The sequence below is a fragment of the Zingiber officinale genome, chromosome 11B, assembly GCF_018446385.1.
Source record: "Zingiber officinale cultivar Zhangliang chromosome 11B, Zo_v1.1, whole genome shotgun sequence".
In the NCBI taxonomy this organism is placed as follows: domain Eukaryota; kingdom Viridiplantae; phylum Streptophyta; class Magnoliopsida; order Zingiberales; family Zingiberaceae; genus Zingiber; species Zingiber officinale.
Window position 1 is genome coordinate 49,590,854 of NC_056007.1, and position 18,959 is coordinate 49,609,812.

Consider the following 18,959-nt stretch of genomic DNA (forward strand, 5'->3'; position numbering starts at 1 on the left):
ATTCGAAATTAAAATTAAAATAAAATTCAAAATTCGAAATTGAAATTAAAAATTAAAGTTAAATTCAAAATTCGAAATTGAAATTAAAGTTAAATTTGAAATTGAAATTAAAAATTTAAGTTAAAATTCAAAATTCGAAATTGAAATTAAAAATTAAAATTAAAATTCAAAATTTGAAATTGAAATTAAAGTTAAATTCAAAACTCGAAATTGAAATTAAAATTCAAAATTTGAAATTGAAAAATTCAAAATTCGAAATTAAAATTAAAATAAAATTCAAAATTCGAAATTAAAAATTAAAGTTAAATTCAAAATTCGAAATTGAAAGTCAAAATAAAATCATAAATTAAAAACTCAAAATAAAGATGGAGGATCCAGACTCGCTGGCACCCCCAACTAAACTACCCGGTAGGGTAACTGAACCTAATCTACCCGAAATGGGTAAAACGAGTAGATTACCCGGCAGGGTAATTAAGGTTAGATTAAAACGGACTAAGGTTAACTTGAACCACAGTACTGGTGAAGTTTTTGGATGATAGTACGTTAGGGAAGCTTGGGCATCGCATGTCTAGGAAGATATGGCTTCGACCTGGTGCATTTGGCCAAGTGGAACTGACCGAAGCTACCCTTAAATGGATCCTGACTAGTTAGACCAAGGATTGGTATTAAGTTCAATGGGTAGGACTATTTGGAAAACCTCAAAGGCATGGTTACTTTAATGAGCTCCTTGTGACTCACCATAGCCCAGAAGTTTATGCAAAGAATGCTTAGTTGTTGAACCCAAAGCCAAATCTGAATCTAACACAAAGTTAAACCAAAACTCCTGAATTCAACAATAAATCATCTCACATCAATCATAGGATTCCCCGATTGAAAATTTATATCGGGTGAGATGACAAAGTAATAAAACTCAATTTCAAAATTATTTTAAAAACTCAATTTCAAAATTATTTTTAAAAACTCAATTTCAAAATTATTTTTAAAAACTCAATTTCAAAATTATTTTTAAAACTCAATTTCAAAATTATTTTTAAAACTCAATTTCAAAATTATTTTTAAAACTCAATTTCAAAATTATTTTTAAAACTCAATTTCAAAATTATTTTTAAAACTCAATTTCAAAATTATTTTAAAAACTCAATTTCAAAATTATTTTAAAACTCAATTATTTTAAAACTCAATTTCAATTATTTTAAAACTCAATTTCAAAAATATTTTAAAACTCAATTTCAAAATTATTTTAAAAACTCAATTTCAAAATTATTTTAAAAACTCAATTTCAAAATTATTTATAAAACTCAATTTCAAAATTATTTTTAAAACTCAATTTCAAAATTATTTTTAAAACTCAATTTCAAAATTATTTTTAAAACTCAATTTCAAAATTATTTTAAAAACTCAATTTCAAAATTAGTTTTAAAACTCAATTTCAAAATTATTTAAAAAAAAAAACTCAATTTCAAAATTATTTTAAAAACTCAATTTCAAAATTATTTTTAAAACTCAATTCAAAATTATTTTAAAAACTCAATTTCAAAATTATTTTAAACTCAATTTCAAAATTATTTAAAAAAAAAAAAAAACTCAATTTCAAAATTATTTTAAAAACTCAATTTCAAAATTATTTTAAAAACTCAATTTTAAATTATTTTTAAAACTCAATTTCAAAATTATTTTAAAAACTCAATTTCAAAATTATTTTAAAAAACTCAATTTCAAAATTATTTTAAAACTCAATTTCAAAATTATTTTAAAACTCAATTTCAAAATTATTTTTAAAACTCAAATTCAAAACTCTTTCGAAATTTATCTCTAACAAGTTTACTTCAATTTAACTATCGTGAAATCCATTAAAACAATTCAACTACTTCCTATGTAGGAATTGGATCAATGGATGTTGGATAGTGGCTGCTCCAGACACATGACTGGAGATAAATTGAAGTTTACTAAACTCACGTACAAGAACTTAGGATCAGTTGCATTCGGTAACGAAGGTCAACTTAAGGTAATCGGAAGAGGTAATATCGAACTCAACTCCGATTTCATTATTCGTAAAGTCCTTTTAGTTGAAAATTTCAAGTTTAATCTACTAAGTATAAGTCAATTGTGTGATAGCGGATACTTAGTAACTTTTGACAAAACCAGGTGTTTAGTTAAAAACATTGAAAATCCTGAAATCTTACTTAAGGGACTTAGGATAAATAATATGTACTCAATTAATCTACCGACATCCTCAACAAAGTGTTTTCTAACACAAGACGAGGAAACTGATTTGTGCCACAGAAGATTGTGTCACACTCACACTCGACTCATTTCAAAAATGAGTCATAATGGTCTAGTTAAAGGTTTACCAAAACTAAAATTCATTGAAAATTCTATCTGTAATGCTTATCAACAGGGAAAACAAACTAAGTCAACACACAAATCAACAAATCTTGAAAGAACCAGCTCCTTACTTGAGCTCCTTCACCTAGACTTATTTGATTCACATGGAGCTAAGTCACTAAGCAAGAACCAGTATTGCTTAGTAATAATTGATGACTACTCTAGATTTTCATGGGTAAAATTTCTAAAAACTAAAGATGAAACCTATGAAATATTTAGTAACTTTTGTAAATTAATAGAAAATGAAAAAGATACTAAAATTAAAAGAATAAGAAGTGATCACGGAGGGGAATTTGAAAATCATAAATTTACCCAATTTTGTAAAATAAATGGATATCAACATGAATTTTCATGTCCTAGAACCCCCCAACAAAATGGTCTGGTGGAACGAAAAAATAGAACTCTACAAGAAGCCGCTAGAACCATGTTAAATGAATATAATTTAAATCACCAATTCTGGGCAGAAGCAATAAATACTGCAAATCATATTCAAAACCGAATTTTGATCAACAAATTTCACAAGAAAACCCCTTATGAACTATATTATCATAAAATTCCTAACTTAAATTATTTAAAAGTATTTGGATGTAAAGTTCACATTTTAAATACTAAAGATTATTTAAGAAAATTCACACCTAAATCTAACAAAGGAATCTTTTTAGGATACTTCTCAAACAGTCGAGCCTATAGAGTCTACAATCAAAACACCCTAAAAGTTGAAGAAACAACTAATATAATATTTGATGAAGAAAATAGTCTACCAAATATAAATGAGAATGTTGATATTGATCCAAGAAATATAGAAGATGATGAAATTCAACCAAATCTTAATAAACCAGAGGAACCAGCCCCTGACCCACTTACAAGACCAACTAGGGCCAGCACCTCTCACCCATTTGATCAAATTTTGGGTGATCCAAATCGAGGAGTCAGAACTAGATCCTCCTATAGAATCCACAGTCAGATTGCCCTAATTTCTAAAATCGAACCAAAAACAATAGAAGAAGCACTACCTGACCCTGACTGGATCATAGCTATGCAAGAAGAGTTAGCCCAATTTGAGAGAAATCAAGTCTGGGAACTTGTATCTAAACCCTCAAATAAATCAATAATCGATACAAATTGGGTATTTAGAAACAAGCTAGATGATCAAGGCGAAATAATTAGAAATAAGGCTAGACTTGTAGCTAAAGGATTTAGCCAAGTTGAAGGTTTGGACTATGATGAAACCTATGCCCCAGTAGCTAGACTCGAATCCAGTAGAATGTTGTTAGCCTATGCAGCAAACAAAGGATTTAAACTATACCAAATGGATGTCAAGTCAGCATTCTTAAATGGATTTATTAAGGAGGAAGTATATGTAAGCCAACCCCCAAGATTTGAGGACTTAGGATATCCTAATCATGTATTTAAGTTAAAAAAGGCCTTGTACGAACTTAAACAAGCCCCTAGGGCATGGTATGAACGATTATCAAATCACTTAATATCCAAAGGTTTCAACCAAGGTCAAATAGATCCAACTCTATTTGTAAAAACTGTAGAAAAAGACATCTTCATAGCTCAAATCTATGTTGATGATATAATTTTTGGATCAAATAACTCTAAATTTTTAAAAGAATTTATTAAATTAATGGAAAATGAATTTGAAATGAGTATGGTTGGTGAACTAAATTTTTTCTTAGGCTTACAAATAAAACAAACTAAAGATGGAATATACATCTATCAAACTAAATATGCAAAGGAATTAATTAAAAAATTCTGCATGGAAAATTCAAAAATAATAAATACTCCAATGGCCACCAACATTAACATAGACTCTGACCCTGAAGGAAAACCAGTAGATCCAAAGTACTATAGGAGTGCCATAGGAAGCTTGCTTTACCTAACTGCAAGCCGACCCGACATATTATTTGCGGTTGGTATGTGCGCAAGATACCAATCTTGTGCAAAAGAGTCACATTTAACCTATGTTAAAAGAATACTTAGGTACATTAAAGGTACTCTAAATATAGGACTCTGGTACCCTAGAACTTGCACCTTTGACCTTCTTGGCTATTCTGACTCGGATTACGCCGGATGCAAGTTAGATAGAAAAAGCACAAGTGGTAGTTGTCAATTTCTAGGACAATGCCTAGTAAGTTGGTCAAGTAGAAAGCAACATTGTGTTGCTTTATCTACCACTGAAGCTGAATATATAGCCTTAGGTGAATGCACATCTCAATTGCTTTGGATGATGCACACTCTTAAAGACTATCAACTGAACTATCATAACACAAAAATCTCAATTGATAATATAAGTTCCATAAACTTAACAAAAAACCCAATTCATCACTCAAGGACTAAACATATAGAAGTGAAGCACCATTTTGTAAGGGATCATGTAGCTAAGGGTGATATTATACTCAACTATGTTGAGTCAAAATCAAATCTAGCTGACATCTTCACAAAACCCTTACCTGAACTTGAGTTCAGCTCACTTAGAAGACAAATAGGAATGTGTTGGGTAGAATAGACAATGTTTTTTAAATTGGTTTATCATTTGCTTTTAAAATTCTAGGAAAATACTTATTTCAAAATTCCAATTTCTTAGAAGTTTCAAAAAAATTCGGATTAAGCCTAGGTTTTCCCCTAGATATCATGTACCCCTAGATTAAAGCCAGAGCATCTCACAATCACCTAGGTATACCTTGCTTGTGTTTGACAAACTTAGAATGGCGTGAGATGCATAGGGTACAGCCTGGACTCAGGAATGCTTATATTTGTGCATCGATATGAGTCTGGGCGTTAAACACATAATAAATAATAATCAAGTCAAGTCTTCCAGCTCTAGCCAACTCTAACTGGACCAAATGGACTTAATTTGACTAACCATGTGAAAGCTACTGCCCTCTAGGCAATCAGCAAGTAGCTAAAGGTTAGACAATTGGGAAAAGTGTGTTTCAATTTTTTTTAAGCATAATTATACTTTAAGGTTCTAATCAAATTACCTTACCTGATTATTTTAAGGCTCTGATACTTAATCAAATTAAACTCAATAACTTAATTTGACTCATGCTTGGACTAGAACACAAACTACTGCTACTCCCTCTGTCCTAAAACTAAATATTTTTCTTTAATATCAAAGTTTCTTCAAAATGAGTATTCAAATATTTTCAAATCTAGTCACCTTTTTATAACATTTTAAAGTTATTTTTAATGACCCTCATATTTTATAACTGCTAAGCAAATCCTTTTATTGAAAATTCAAGTACTCATATTTTCAAAGTTAGTTTTAAGACTATTTTAACTCGACTTAGTTAAAATAGTCTACTTTCAAACTGGTTTATTTTAACTCGACTATTTTTCCTTCCGAAAAATACAAATCTACTTTCAAACTGGTTTATTTTTGATATATGGCAAAGGGGGAGAGTAGGTAAATTAAAGTTAAAGGAAAATTCAAAGCAGAGAGTAGGTAAAGTAAAGTTAAATTCAAGTATTTAATAAAAGGAGGGCTTTTATTAAGGGGGAGTCTTATATTACAAAGTTAAAAGTTTCCAGCTTAACTGTTATTGCATTTGAAGTTTATTTACTTAAGCTTGGTTAACTTTATGCAGTTATTACATATGTTGTTTTTTTTCTTAACTTTGAATTACGTGTTGCCATAATCAAAAAGGGGGAGATTGTTGGTGCGGGAAGCATCCGACGATCGAACCTAAGTTTTTGAGAATGGCAAAGGATTCAAAGTTAAGGTGCTTTGTTGTCTGACAGCTTTTACTGAGTGTTTCAGGAAAGTCCTAACTGCAATTAGGCAAGGCAAAACCCTAGGGGGGGTAACCCTAGGTCATAGGGGGTGGTAACCCTATGAGAAAAGTCTTGGCAGGTCGATGGCTTCAGGCAAAAGTCCTAGGGGGTGGTAACCCTAGGTGAAAAGTCCTGGTGTCGCGAACCAGGTGAAAGTCTGAACTGGCCGGTGAAGCGGATGTTCAGCAGAAAGTCCGGAAGCATCGAGTGCCGAGCAAAAGTCCAGTCGATCTGGAGGATCGTACTGGCAACAGGTAAATCTCCTGAGTGGAGTAGGTGAGGACGCATTCCCCGTAGAGGGAACAGTAGGCGTCGGGTCGACCTAGGGTTTCCGGTAGGAAATCCGAAGTCAGACTCGGACAGTTCGGAGACTGTCTACACTTTATTTATCATGTGTACTGTGCTAACTTTGTTTTGCAGGGTATGTGTTTTGGACTAACACATTTTCAGGAACAAAGGAGCAAGTTACAACTCGGATGAACAGTGTCCGAGGCGCCTCCATGGAGCTTGGAGGCGCCTCGGGTGCGAGCCAGGAAAAGGCCAGCGTAGCAGACTGGAGGCGCCTTGAATGGAGCTCAAGGCGCCTTGGACCGGAGGTCGAAGGCGCCTTGGATAGGCTGAAGGCGCCTTGAACCAGATAGAGTTCGACCAGGTCAGTGCTGATCCACGCGGGTGACTCGGCTCGTTCAAGGCGCCTTGATGAACAGTATAAGGCGCCTTGAACCTTCTTTATAAGGGGTCTTGACCAGCAGCTCTCAATAACTTCTTCCAAGCGATCTTTCTGCTACAAGCTGCTCACGAGACGATCCCGAAGTGCTGCTACGAGACACCGACGACCCGAAGCTCCGAAATCTTCAAATTACGATATTGTCGTCGGTATAACTGTACTTTTTCATTATACTTAACTGTAATACTTGTACTCTTGTCGAGCTTATAGTTGTTGCCCACGGAAAGCGATCAAGGATCGCGGGCCTTCGAGTAGGAGTCGTCACAGGCTCCGAACGAAGTAAATTCCCTTGTCTTTCTGTGTGTTTGTTTCTTTCCGCTGCGTTAATTACTCTACGAACATTTTACGATTCCGATAATCGAACAAATAGCCGCGAGCGCTATTCACCCCCCCCTCTAGCGCGTCTCAATCCAACAGTGTACAGCACACGACCATGCTCTGTTTTGCTCCACTTGATGATTTTTTTTCCTTTTTTGCTTCTCCAATACTTCCATGCCCATGAAGCAATCATGGCCAACTCATGGAAGCGAAATTACGACCTGAAATCAAAAGCAAAAACAAAGTAAAAGCACTACTAATGAAAAAGAAAAAAAAAATGAAATGTATTTAACTAAAAGAACACTTGGGTTGCCTCCCAAGAAGCACTTGTTTAAGGTCTTTAGCTCGACCAATCTTGATCACTCTTCTCTTTTCCTTGCCCTGGGAGGGCAGACATATTTTTCATTTTTGTTGGAAGGATTTCTCCCAACATCTTCCATCACATTATTCTCTTCATTTGGTGGCCTCCCTTGAGGATGGAAGTTCCATTCCTCAAGTTTGTAAATGCTTGCCCTGCTACAAGCATTCAAAAGAGAAGAAACATGATTAGAGGCATTAGATAAATCATATTCCAACCGTTCCTTACCAATTATCAAAGAAATTTTATGATTTTTAACATCTGTTATAGCTCCCACTATAGCAAGGAATGGTCTTCCCCATATGATAGGGATTTTTGGATCCTCCTCGATGTCTAGCAAAACAAAGTCGGTGGGAATTATACTCCCACCTACTTCTATTAGCACATCTTCTATGATACCCATAGGGTACCTGCAGGAATGATCAGCAACTTACAGTGCTATAGTAGTAAGTTTAAAGTTTTTGAGACCTAATTAGTTACAAATAGAATAAGGAATGAGGCTAACACTTGCCCCCAAATCACAAAAAGCTTTCTCGATAAATTCAGTTCCTATATTGCAAGGAATATAGAATCTTCTTGGATCCTTCAGCTTTGGGAAAGTATTCTTCTCAAAAAGAGCAATGCATTCCTCTGTAAGTGCTATGGTCTCTATATCTCCTCTCCTTCTTTTGTTCGACATGATGTCCTTCAAGAATTTGACAAACTTGGACATTTGTAGAATTGCATCAATAAGTGGCACTTCAACACATATTTCCTTAACTTTCTCCAAGGATTTGCCAAACTCTTCATCCTTCTTGAGCATTACAAGTCTTTGAGGAAAAGGGGCAACTCTACTTTGTTGGTTAAGTGGAAGAGTGTTACGCTCCGCAAGTGTACGGAAATGTCGCAAGTAATATAAAAGATTATCGTATCCACAGGGACTGGAATAAGCACTAGAAATGTCTCAATGCGAATTAGCTAAACAACTATCCAATCGTTTCAAAAGCAAAGTAAAGGTAAACAAATCTAATATTAGAGATCAACAAACAAGAGTTTAGTGTTTTGGGTTATGATAAAGGGAGATTCTAGGAGTTTCGGTTTCTTTGTAAGATTTCTTGAATGTAAAAGGTTCACCAATTCTTATTGTTCAATTGCCAAACATGTAGAAAGTTGCCGGTTCCCTCTTGCAATAGACAACCGGCTAAGGACTGAGAAATGTATCTAAATAGGATTAATTAGACATGAACCTACGTTGTCCTTACACAGAAGCGCACCTATTACTATGCCTTCCTCGGATATCAACATAGAAGCCCACAACTTATTAATCTATAAAGATACAAGAAGCTAATCATAGAATCCATCCTACTCTCTTGAATATTCCTATTTCCTCTTCAAGATTATCTCTCAAACGTCCTTACACGGGCTTGCACCTGTCACGTGGATCCCCCGGATGATCGAGTGAGAGTTTATCCTTACCAAGTCCATAAGAAATCCAAACAATCAATCAAGAATGAGAATTAAGTACAAACCACCATCAATCATTCAAGATCTAATTGATACAAGCAAGATAATGTCAATGAAACAAGAAAATGGCAAATCCATAAGAGATTACATCAATCCATCATACAAATACTCCCTTAATCCTAGAATACAAGATCTACTCCATGAATCGAGGAAGAAAACCCGAAAGAATAGAGATTACAAGCACTCCTTGAATCCCCAATCCAAGAAAACAAGAAGAGGGGAAAAGAGAAAACTTATCTACGAAGAAGCCTTGTCTTCGGATCCAATCCTCGCTCCGGAGCCGGAATCGCCAAGAACTCCCCTTGAATCGCCCAGAAATCCTCCCAAGAATGGGAGGAAACCACCAAATCTTGCCTTCTCCCAAAGGGGGAGAGATCCCCTTTCAATTCATGAAGAAGGGTTTAAATAGAGGAGGGAATCGGGCGCCTCACGGCCCCGTGACACGACCGTGTGAGATTCACACGGCCATGTCCAGTTCCCTCTCTGCCAAACCTGCATGGCCGTGTGACTCCACACGGCCAGAACCCTTCTGCTCTCTGGAAATGCTACACGGCCGTGTGGTGCACACGGCCACAGCCTGCTTGGTATCTGGAAGTCTCACACGGCCGTGTAGATCCACACGGCCATGTAAGGCTTCTGCTCTGGTTGGCTTCAAATCTTGACACGGTCGTGCGAGGTTCACACGGCCATGTCATCTTTCTCTTCTGTTGGTGCCAAACTCCACACGGCCCGAGCTCCATACTAGTGCAGGGCCGTGTGAGGTACACGGCCCGGTGCTTTCTCCCTTCGTCTCCTCCAATGCATGCCCAAAGATGTAGATTCTTCACCAAATCGACTCCTGTGTACAGAAAATGCAAAAAAAGCAGATCTCCGAACCAAAAGAGTAAATATGCTAAAAGGAAAGCTGGAAGTATAAAAATGCATAGATCAAGCATGCTCAAAGTATGTAAATGTGCGTAAAAATATGCATAAAAGAGTATATAATCTACGCACATCACACCCCCAGACTTAAACCTTTGCTTGTCCTCAAGCAAAATGCTACAGTCTAAATTCATATGTCCTACAACACATTCATAAAACCCAGTGCACTTTCCTAACTCTATCAAAAAGTTTCATTAACGAGCATGATCATGGAAACAAGTAAAGTATGGTTCAAGCATAAGAATCTTGTGCGCAGTGTAAAAGTAACTCAACACCCTTCAAGTTTCAATCCATGTCCTAGTCAAGTCGTCATCAAATTTGAATTCCTAATGTTTCCAGTGAAAGACATGTAACCAGTGATAGGCACTTACTTACCATTCACTTGGTTCATATTTCTCAACTAACCCAAGGTCTCAAAGGTGTGCTCAATCTCAAGAGAAGCTAAACAGTCATTTCCCCAGTAACCTAACTCGGTCTCAAAGGGGTGACTTGCTAGATTCCACTCATGACAACTGTTTTTTATATCCCTTATTATTTTTTTATTATTTTTTTTTTATAAGTGTTTGCATTGTGCAAAACTTATTCACAAATGTACTTTTAGCACACATGTTGGGATATTTTGATTTTTCCAAATGAGCTTTAATGATTTGAGCCTCATCCAGTAACCAAAATGAAAGTTGAGAAATCACCATGGAAACCAAGTACTAAGCAAACAAGATGAATCATGACTATTTCAATGACATCAACTATTCAAGCATCAAGCACAAGTGTAGTGAAGATAAAATCCTTAAGGTTGAACCAAAACTAAAACTCATCACCATAAGATTCTTAGCTTATTAATGCTTCCCAAGATAGAAAAAAGAACTACACAAAGTTTACTACTAGCATCATGCGAACATCATGAATCGAGACAATAATCGTGCTAACATTTGACTTGAATCCAAGAAAGCATATAAGTGAAGTTTTGATGTTCTCAAGATGTATGCCACAAAAAATCAAAACACAATGCAAGACATAAGCAAAAACAAAAACAAACAAAGCAAATCAAACGCATCTAATGCATCCCCCAGACTTAAATTTTTCATTGTCCCAATGAAAACTAAAAACAATGTGGAGGAGATTTTAAAAGAAGTTACCAAGTGATGAGCTCCAAATGGTTGACGTTCATGTTTTTAAAGATACTCCTCCATCCAATACTCACATTCCTCCACAACTTTGAATTCTACAACAATAAGATAGACAAGAAAAATTAAGTAGAGGATACATGTTTATTATAAAGAGAGAACTAAAGACATAAAAGAAAATAAGGAAAATGAACTTGGGTTGCCTCCCAAGAAGCGCTTGTTTAAGGTCATTAGCTCGACCACCTCATTAGATTCATCTAAATCTTGCTCTTGGAGGGGTAAGATATTTTAGAACCCTCCTACCAAGGGCTCTTATTATGGAGGGAGCTTTCATCAAAGGAGCTACAAAGTAAAGTATAACTCTCTCCATCTTCGTCTTCTTGGAAATTTTTTCAGGTGGTCGAAGACGGTTCAGATTGAGCTTCCAATTATTGGCCCATGTGAAATCTGCACATCCAAAAGAAAAACAAATCTCCCACAAGCATGTTATATAGTATAGAGCTAGAACCTTATCAAGATAAAATGAATAAGTAATAAAAACTGAATCACATCCAACAAAGTCAATTATAGGTACCTCCATAAAGTTTTCCAAAAGATCACAAGAAATACTAACCTTACTTTGTTGAGAAATACCTGAAATTTCTAAACATGTAGATGTGACTTCCTCTGAATCAAATGATGGTTCTGGCTCTAGCTTAGGTGTTGATGATATCAATGATGGTGATTCTCGAGACTCTACTAGCTCTGTATAAGTCCCTACACATTGTTCCACAACATGATCAATTCTTAAAACCTCTAAGGGTTGTCTTGACAAAGGTGGTGATCCTTGAGATGCTGCTTCCACAACACAGCTCCCTACACATTCTTCCATATCATCATCATCAACACATACATCAAAAAATAAACCAACATCTATGTCCTCCATAGGAGAATCAATAACAAGAGGATCAATAACTTCACTTGCAGTTTTAAGTTGATCTACCATATCACATTCATCATCTGAAAATTCGATGTCACTATAACACCTTATAAAATTTTGAGATAGATCTGAAAACTTATTTACCACTACATTATCAATAAAATCCTCATCTGAAAAATCTTCATCTTCATATATATTCAAAAATCTACACTCAACCATATTAGTGTCACAAGATTTGCCGAAGTCTTTATTTTCATTGACCCCCACTAACCTTTGTGGAAAAGGAACCCTTAGTGAAGGTCCTGGGAAAGACTGAACTCCCTTTTTCCCAAATTCCCTTTGAGCTTTTGGAGGAGGTCCAACTTGCTTATCTAATGTTGGTGTGATTAATCGTTGAGGGAAAGGTACTTCTGGCCTTTGGGAACTTCCTAGATAAATGGAATTGAGTTCTTGTGATCTTCTATTATTCTTCTCCTCAATTCTAAACATGTCGTTCTTCAGAAGTTCTTCATGATTTTTTCCACTTCTCAACCCAACATCATCACACTTTTCATTGGATCTTGACTGTGTAGGAGGGGGATCTTCTTTAAACCATTTTGAAACAATACTATCAAGCTTTGCCCCCAAATGTTTGAACTCCTCACTCTGTGACTTGTGAATTTCAACATTTTTAGGTGGTTGAATTTCATTTTGTTTGACAGACTCTCTTACATTTATAGCTTGCACTTTTTGAATATCTGAGGGAAATTCCATCCAACTTTTGTTCGACCATTCATGGAGGTTCAATGTCACTTGATCAATTAATGAATAAGCTTCATCTACACTTTTGTCCATAAAAGAACCTCCAGCTGATGAATCCAATAAAGTCTTGTCTGAGAAAGAAATTCCCCCATAGAATATGTGCAAAATCAACCATTTTTCAAAACCATGATGAGGGCACTGTCTTTGAAGACTCTTGAATCTATCCCATGCTTCAAATAATGATTCTCCATATGCCTGAGAAAAATTTGTTATGCAATTCCTTATATACACCGTTCTACTTGGAGGGAAAAAATGATTCAGAAATTGCTTCTCCAATTGTTCCCAACTTGTGATGCTTTGAGGACAGAGAGAATATAGCTAAGTCCTTGCTTTATCCTTGATACTGAAAGGAAATGTCATCAATCGAACTGCATTTGCTGATACTCCTTCACATTTCACCAAATCACAAATCTCTAAAAATGTTTCAAGATGCAGATAAGGACTTTCTGATACTTCTCCTCCAAATTTGTGACCTTGTATCATGAAAATTATCTCTGGGTCTAGTTGGAAACTTTCTACTTCAATTTGAGGTTGCACAATGGGAGGTAAAAATCTTACAGAAAAGGGTGTAGAAAAATTTCTCATGGTCCTGCTTGACATGTTAGTGCTCATGGATATTCAAGAAGAAAAAGAAAATTATCAAGAATCAAAAACAACAAATAAAATGCAATATGAAAAGCAAGAAAGCAAATGCAGAATTTAAATTGCAAGAAAGAAAGTGCATAATGAAAACAAGAAAGAAAAGATAAAAGAAAAAAGAAAAATGTCTAGAATAATTCATATGCTAAAAATTGCAAGATATGTTTACAAAATAAAAGAAGAAAGAAACAAGATCAAAAGAGAAAACAAAGAAAAGTTAGATTAGAGTACTAGAAATCAAGAATGCAAAGTTAGAATTAGAATTAGAATTCCAACAAAAAGAGTTGTCAAGAATGTTATTCAAGAAAGGAAAAACTTACGAAAATAGAATTCTAACAATTAGTTATAATATGCAAATCAAAAGAAAAAAAAGAAAAATTATGTTTAGTCTAACTCAATTGATAATTCCTAATGTTATAGCGCAGTCCCCGGCAACGGCGCCAAAAACTTGTTACGCTCCGCAAGTGTACGGAAATGTCGCAAGTAATATAAAAGATTATCGTATCCACAGGGACTGGAATAAGCACTAGAAATGTCTCAATGCGAATTAGCTAAACAACTATCCAATCGTTTCAAAAGCAAAGTAAAGGTAAACAAATCTAATATTAGAGATCAACAAACAAGAGTTTAGTGTTTTGGGTTATGATAAAGGGAGATTCTAGGAGTTTCGGTTTCTTTGTAAGATTTCTTGAATGTAAATGGTTCACCAATTCTTATTCCTCAATTGCCAAACATGTAGAAAGTTGCCGGTTCCCTCTTGCAATAGACAACCGGCTAAGGACTGAGAAATGTATCTAAATAGGATTAATTAGACATGAACCTACGTTGTCCTTACACAGAAGCGCACCTATTACTATGCCTTCCTCGGATATCAACATAGAAGCCCACAACTTATTAATCTATAAAGATACAAGAAGCTAATCATAGAATCCATCCTACTCTCTTGAATATTCCTATTTCCTCTTCAAGATTATCTCTCAAACGTCCTTACACGGGCTTGCACCTGTCACGTGGATCCCTCGGATGATCGAGTGAGAGTTTATCCTTACCAATTCCATAAGAAATCCAAATAATCAATCAAGAATGAGAATTAAGCACAAACCACCATCAATCATTCAAGATCTAATTGATACAAGCAAGATAATGTCATTGAAACAAGAAAATGGCAAATCCATAAGAGATTACATCAATCCATCATACAAATACTCCCTTAATCCTAGAATACAAGATCTACTCCATGAATCGAGGAAGAAAACCCAAAAGAATAGAGATTACAAGCACTCCTTGAATCCCCAATCCAAGAAAACAAGAAGAGGGGAAAAGAGAAAACTTATCTACGAAGAAGCCTTGTCTTCGGATCCAATCCTCGCTCCGGAGTCGAAATCCTCGAGATCTCCCCTTGAATCGCCCAGAAATCCTCCCAAGAATGGGAGGAAACCACCAAATCTTGCCTTCTCCCAAAGGGGGAGAGATCCCCTTTCAATTCATGAAGAAGGGTTTAAATAGAGGAGGGAATCGGGCGCCACACGGCCCCGTGACACGGCCGTGTGAGATTCACACGGCCATGTCCAGTTCCCTCTCTGCCAAAGCTGCACGGCCGTGTGACTCCACACGGCCAGAACCCTTCTGCTCTCTGGAAATGCTACACGGCCGTGTGGTGCACACGGCCACAGCCTGCTTGGTCTCTGGAAGTCTCACACGGCCGTGTAGATCCACACGGCCATGTAAGGCTTTTGCTCTGGTTGGCTTCAAATCTTGACACGGCCGTGCGAGGTTCACACGGCCATGTCATCTTTCTCTTCTGTTGGTGCCAAACTCCACACGACCCCAGCTCCATACCAGTGCAGGGTCGTGTGAGGTACACGACCCGGTGCTTTCTCCCTTCGTCTCTTCCAATGCATGCCCAAAGATGTAGATTCTTCACCAAATCAACTCCTGTGTACAGAAAATGCACAAAAAGCAGATCTCCGAACCAAAAGAGTAAATATGCTAAAAGGAAAGCTGGAAGTATAAAAATGCATAGATCAAGCATGCTCAAAGTATGTAAATGTGCGTAAAAACATGCATAAAAGAGTATATAATCTACGCACATCAAAGAGTCTCTTCAACCTTAGGTGTACTCTCCTCATCATCTTGAATCTTAGTTGGCATTGGAGGAGAGCGCTCTTCTTCAGTTTGCATCCCTTTTGGAGCAGTCACTTAGGGATCTCCCAAGGTCCGTCTGCTCCTAAGTTCAATTCTATTACAATGCTCCATAGGACGAACATCAGGTTTACCAGGTAGATGACCTGGTGCTCTAGAAGATGAGGAAGCTAATTGGGCAATCTTACTATCTTAAATCTTTTGATGTATTTCAGAATTATCCATTCTCTAAGTAAGCTTCAATATATCCTGCTTTATTTCATTCTGATTAGAGATAATTTCTTCAAACATCTTTTTGATTTTAGACATAGGAAAGCCTTGAGAAGATTGTTGCTGAAAATTCTACTGCCCCGACTGAAAATTAGGTCTTGCCTCCATAGATGGTCCTTGATCTTGATTATTCTATAGGAAAAATTAGGATGACTTTTCCACCCAGGGTTGTATGTATTTAAGTATGGGTTGTTATGCCTTTGATTAAGATCCATGATGGCGTCACATTGCTCTAATTAATTAATTTGTGCAGTGATAGCCCCCAATGGACATGAGTCATTAGAATGTTCAGAACTTCCACATACTTCACAAGAAGAAACAATGGCATTGACCGTACTTGGAATAGCTCCCATGTTTTCAAATCTCTTTGTAAGAGCATCCTATTTTGCAACCAATAAAGTAACTGCATCAACATCAAATTTCCCTGATGCTTTTGTTGTTGGGTTACCACAAGAATAGCCACCACTTCTTTCATTAGCCCATTGATGGTGATTTTGTGCTACATTTTCAATTATTTCTTCGGCTTCATCCAAGCTCTTGATCATAAGTGCCCCTCCAACAACTGAATCAAGGGACACCTTTGTATGATAATTGATGCCATTATAAAATGTATGTAACACTAACCACCTCTCCAAACCATGGTGTGGGCATTGTTTGAGCATATTATTATATATATCCCAAGCTTTAAATAGAGATTCTGAGTCAGCTTGTTTGAAGCTTGCAATGAGATTCCTCATATGAGCTATTTTACTAGGAGGATAGAATTTATCAAGAAATTACTGCTCACATTGTTCCCATGTGGTGATGCTATTTGGAGCTAAAGAATTCAACCATTGCTTAGCTCTATCTCTTAAAGAAAACCCAAACAATAGTAAGTGCATCACTTCAGAAGGAACACCATTTATCTTCATTGTGCCACATATCTCATAGAAGACCTCCAAGTGTTGATTCGGGTCTTCATGCGGTCCTCCACCAAACTAATTTTGCTGCACTATAGAAATAATTGCAGGTTTGATCTCAAAATTATTTGCTTCCACTGAAGGCCTTGAAATGCTAGATCTAAACTCTCTAACATAAGGTGCTGCATAATTATTTAGTGGTCTATTAGCCATGATAGAATGTTCTTGTTCTTCAAAATGCCTTTGCAGAATTTTTCTTCTATAAAATGTTCTATCTATCTCAAGGTCTAGAGGAAGAGGTTCTCCTGCAAAGTTAGATCTTCGTATACACAAGAACAAGATTGCAAAATGATAGTTGTTCAAAAGAAAAAGAAAGAAAAACAAAACTGAATCAAAGACAAGAAAAATTAGATTAGAATGTTAGAAAATTAAAAGCGCAGAATTAGAATTGCAACAAGCAAGAAGTAGAAAAGAATACAAGAAAAAGTTATGAAAACATAATTCTAAAAATTAGATACAACTATGCAAATGAAAAGAAAAGAAAAGTTATGTTTAGTCTAACTCAATTGATAATCCCTAATGTTATAGGGTAGTCCCCAACAACGGCGCCAAAAACTTGTTGACTCTCCATAAGTGTACGAAAATGTCGTAAGTAATAATAAAAGCTATCGTATCCACAGGGACTGGAATAACCACTAAAGATGTCTCAATGCGAGTTAGCTAAACAACTAATCAATTGATTCATAAAAGCAAAGTGTAACTATGAAAAGTAAAACATAGAAACAAAAGAATAAGAAACAAGAATAAGGGCAATGATAAGGGATGTTCTAGGAATTTTGGTTTCTTTGTAAGGTTATGAAATGTAAATGATCTACCAAATCTTATTCCTCAATTGTCCATTATTTGTAGAAGGTTGTCGGTTCTCTCTTGTAATAGACAACCGGCGTAGGACTAAAATCTATAACTAAATGTGATCAATTAGGTATGTATCTATGTTGTACTTACATGGGCTTGTTCCTGTCATGAACGTCCCTCGGATAAACAACATAGGAATTCACAATTCATCAACTGCATAAAGATACAAATATTAATGCATACTATCTATCCTACCCCCTTGAATAACCCTATTTCACCTTCGAGATCATCCCTCAAACGTCCTTACACGGGCATGTCTGTCACGTACGTCCCTCGGAAAATCGAATGAGGAATTATTTCTGTAAGATGCACAAGATATCCAAACATTCAATTAAGCATGGTAATTAACCCCTAATCACAACAATCCACACAAGAAAGAATGAATACAAATAGGGAAAAATCATAGAAATAGGAAATTGGCATATCTACAAGAGTTTTACTTCAAATCATCCTTACAATTACTCCCTCCATCCTAGAATAAAGAAATCTACTCCATAAAATGGGGAAAGAAATCTAAAGAGAGGAAGATTACAAGCATTCTTGATCCTAAATCCAAGACGAGGAAGAAAGAAAGCTTATCAATGATGAAGAAGCGTCTCCGAATCTGATCCACAATCTTGGAGTCGAAGCGTTGAAGATCCACCCTTCAATCGCCGAAAAATCCCTCCAAAATGGTGGTGGAACGCCCAAATCTTGATTTCCCCCAAAAAGGGAGAAGATTCTCCTTCAATTCATGAAGGAGGCCTTATATAGAGGGGAGGTTTGGGTGCCACACGGCCCCGAGGCACGGTCGTGTGAGGTTCACACGACCAAAGCCACTCTCTTCTCTGCCTACCTTACACGATCGTGTGTGATACACGGTCGTGACATGCTTCTTCCACAACTCCCTTTGTATGGCCATGTAGATCTACATGGCCTGCACTTCCTCTGCCTCTAGAAACGTTGCACGGCCGTGTGGTGCACACGGCCAGGGCCTTCTTGGTCTATGGAAATCTTACACGGTCGTGTGGTGTACATGACTGAGGCTTCTTTTGGCTTCAATCTTCGCACGACCGTGTGAGGTTCACACGGCCGAAGCCACTTCCTTTTCTGCTGCAACCATACGGCCAAGGATCTCCACATGGCCTGGGCAACCCCCCATGGCAGGGTCGTGTGAGGTTTAGGTACAACACCATCCTCTCTAGCTTCACTTGTAGATTTGGCCTCGAACATGAATCCGTCACCAAATTCAACCCCTGTATACAAAAAATACACAAAA

At 36.4% G+C, this 18,959-nt stretch overlaps 1 non-coding gene across 1 annotated transcript; it reads left to right on the forward strand.

The window, feature by feature from the left end:
* Positions 1-12,957: 12,957 nt before the first annotated feature.
* On the forward strand, positions 12,958-13,063 carry LOC122035490. The gene has a single exon (XR_006127039.1). It is a non-coding gene; the product is annotated as a small nucleolar RNA R71 (small nucleolar RNA).
* The last annotated feature ends 5,896 nt before the right edge of the window (positions 13,064-18,959 follow it).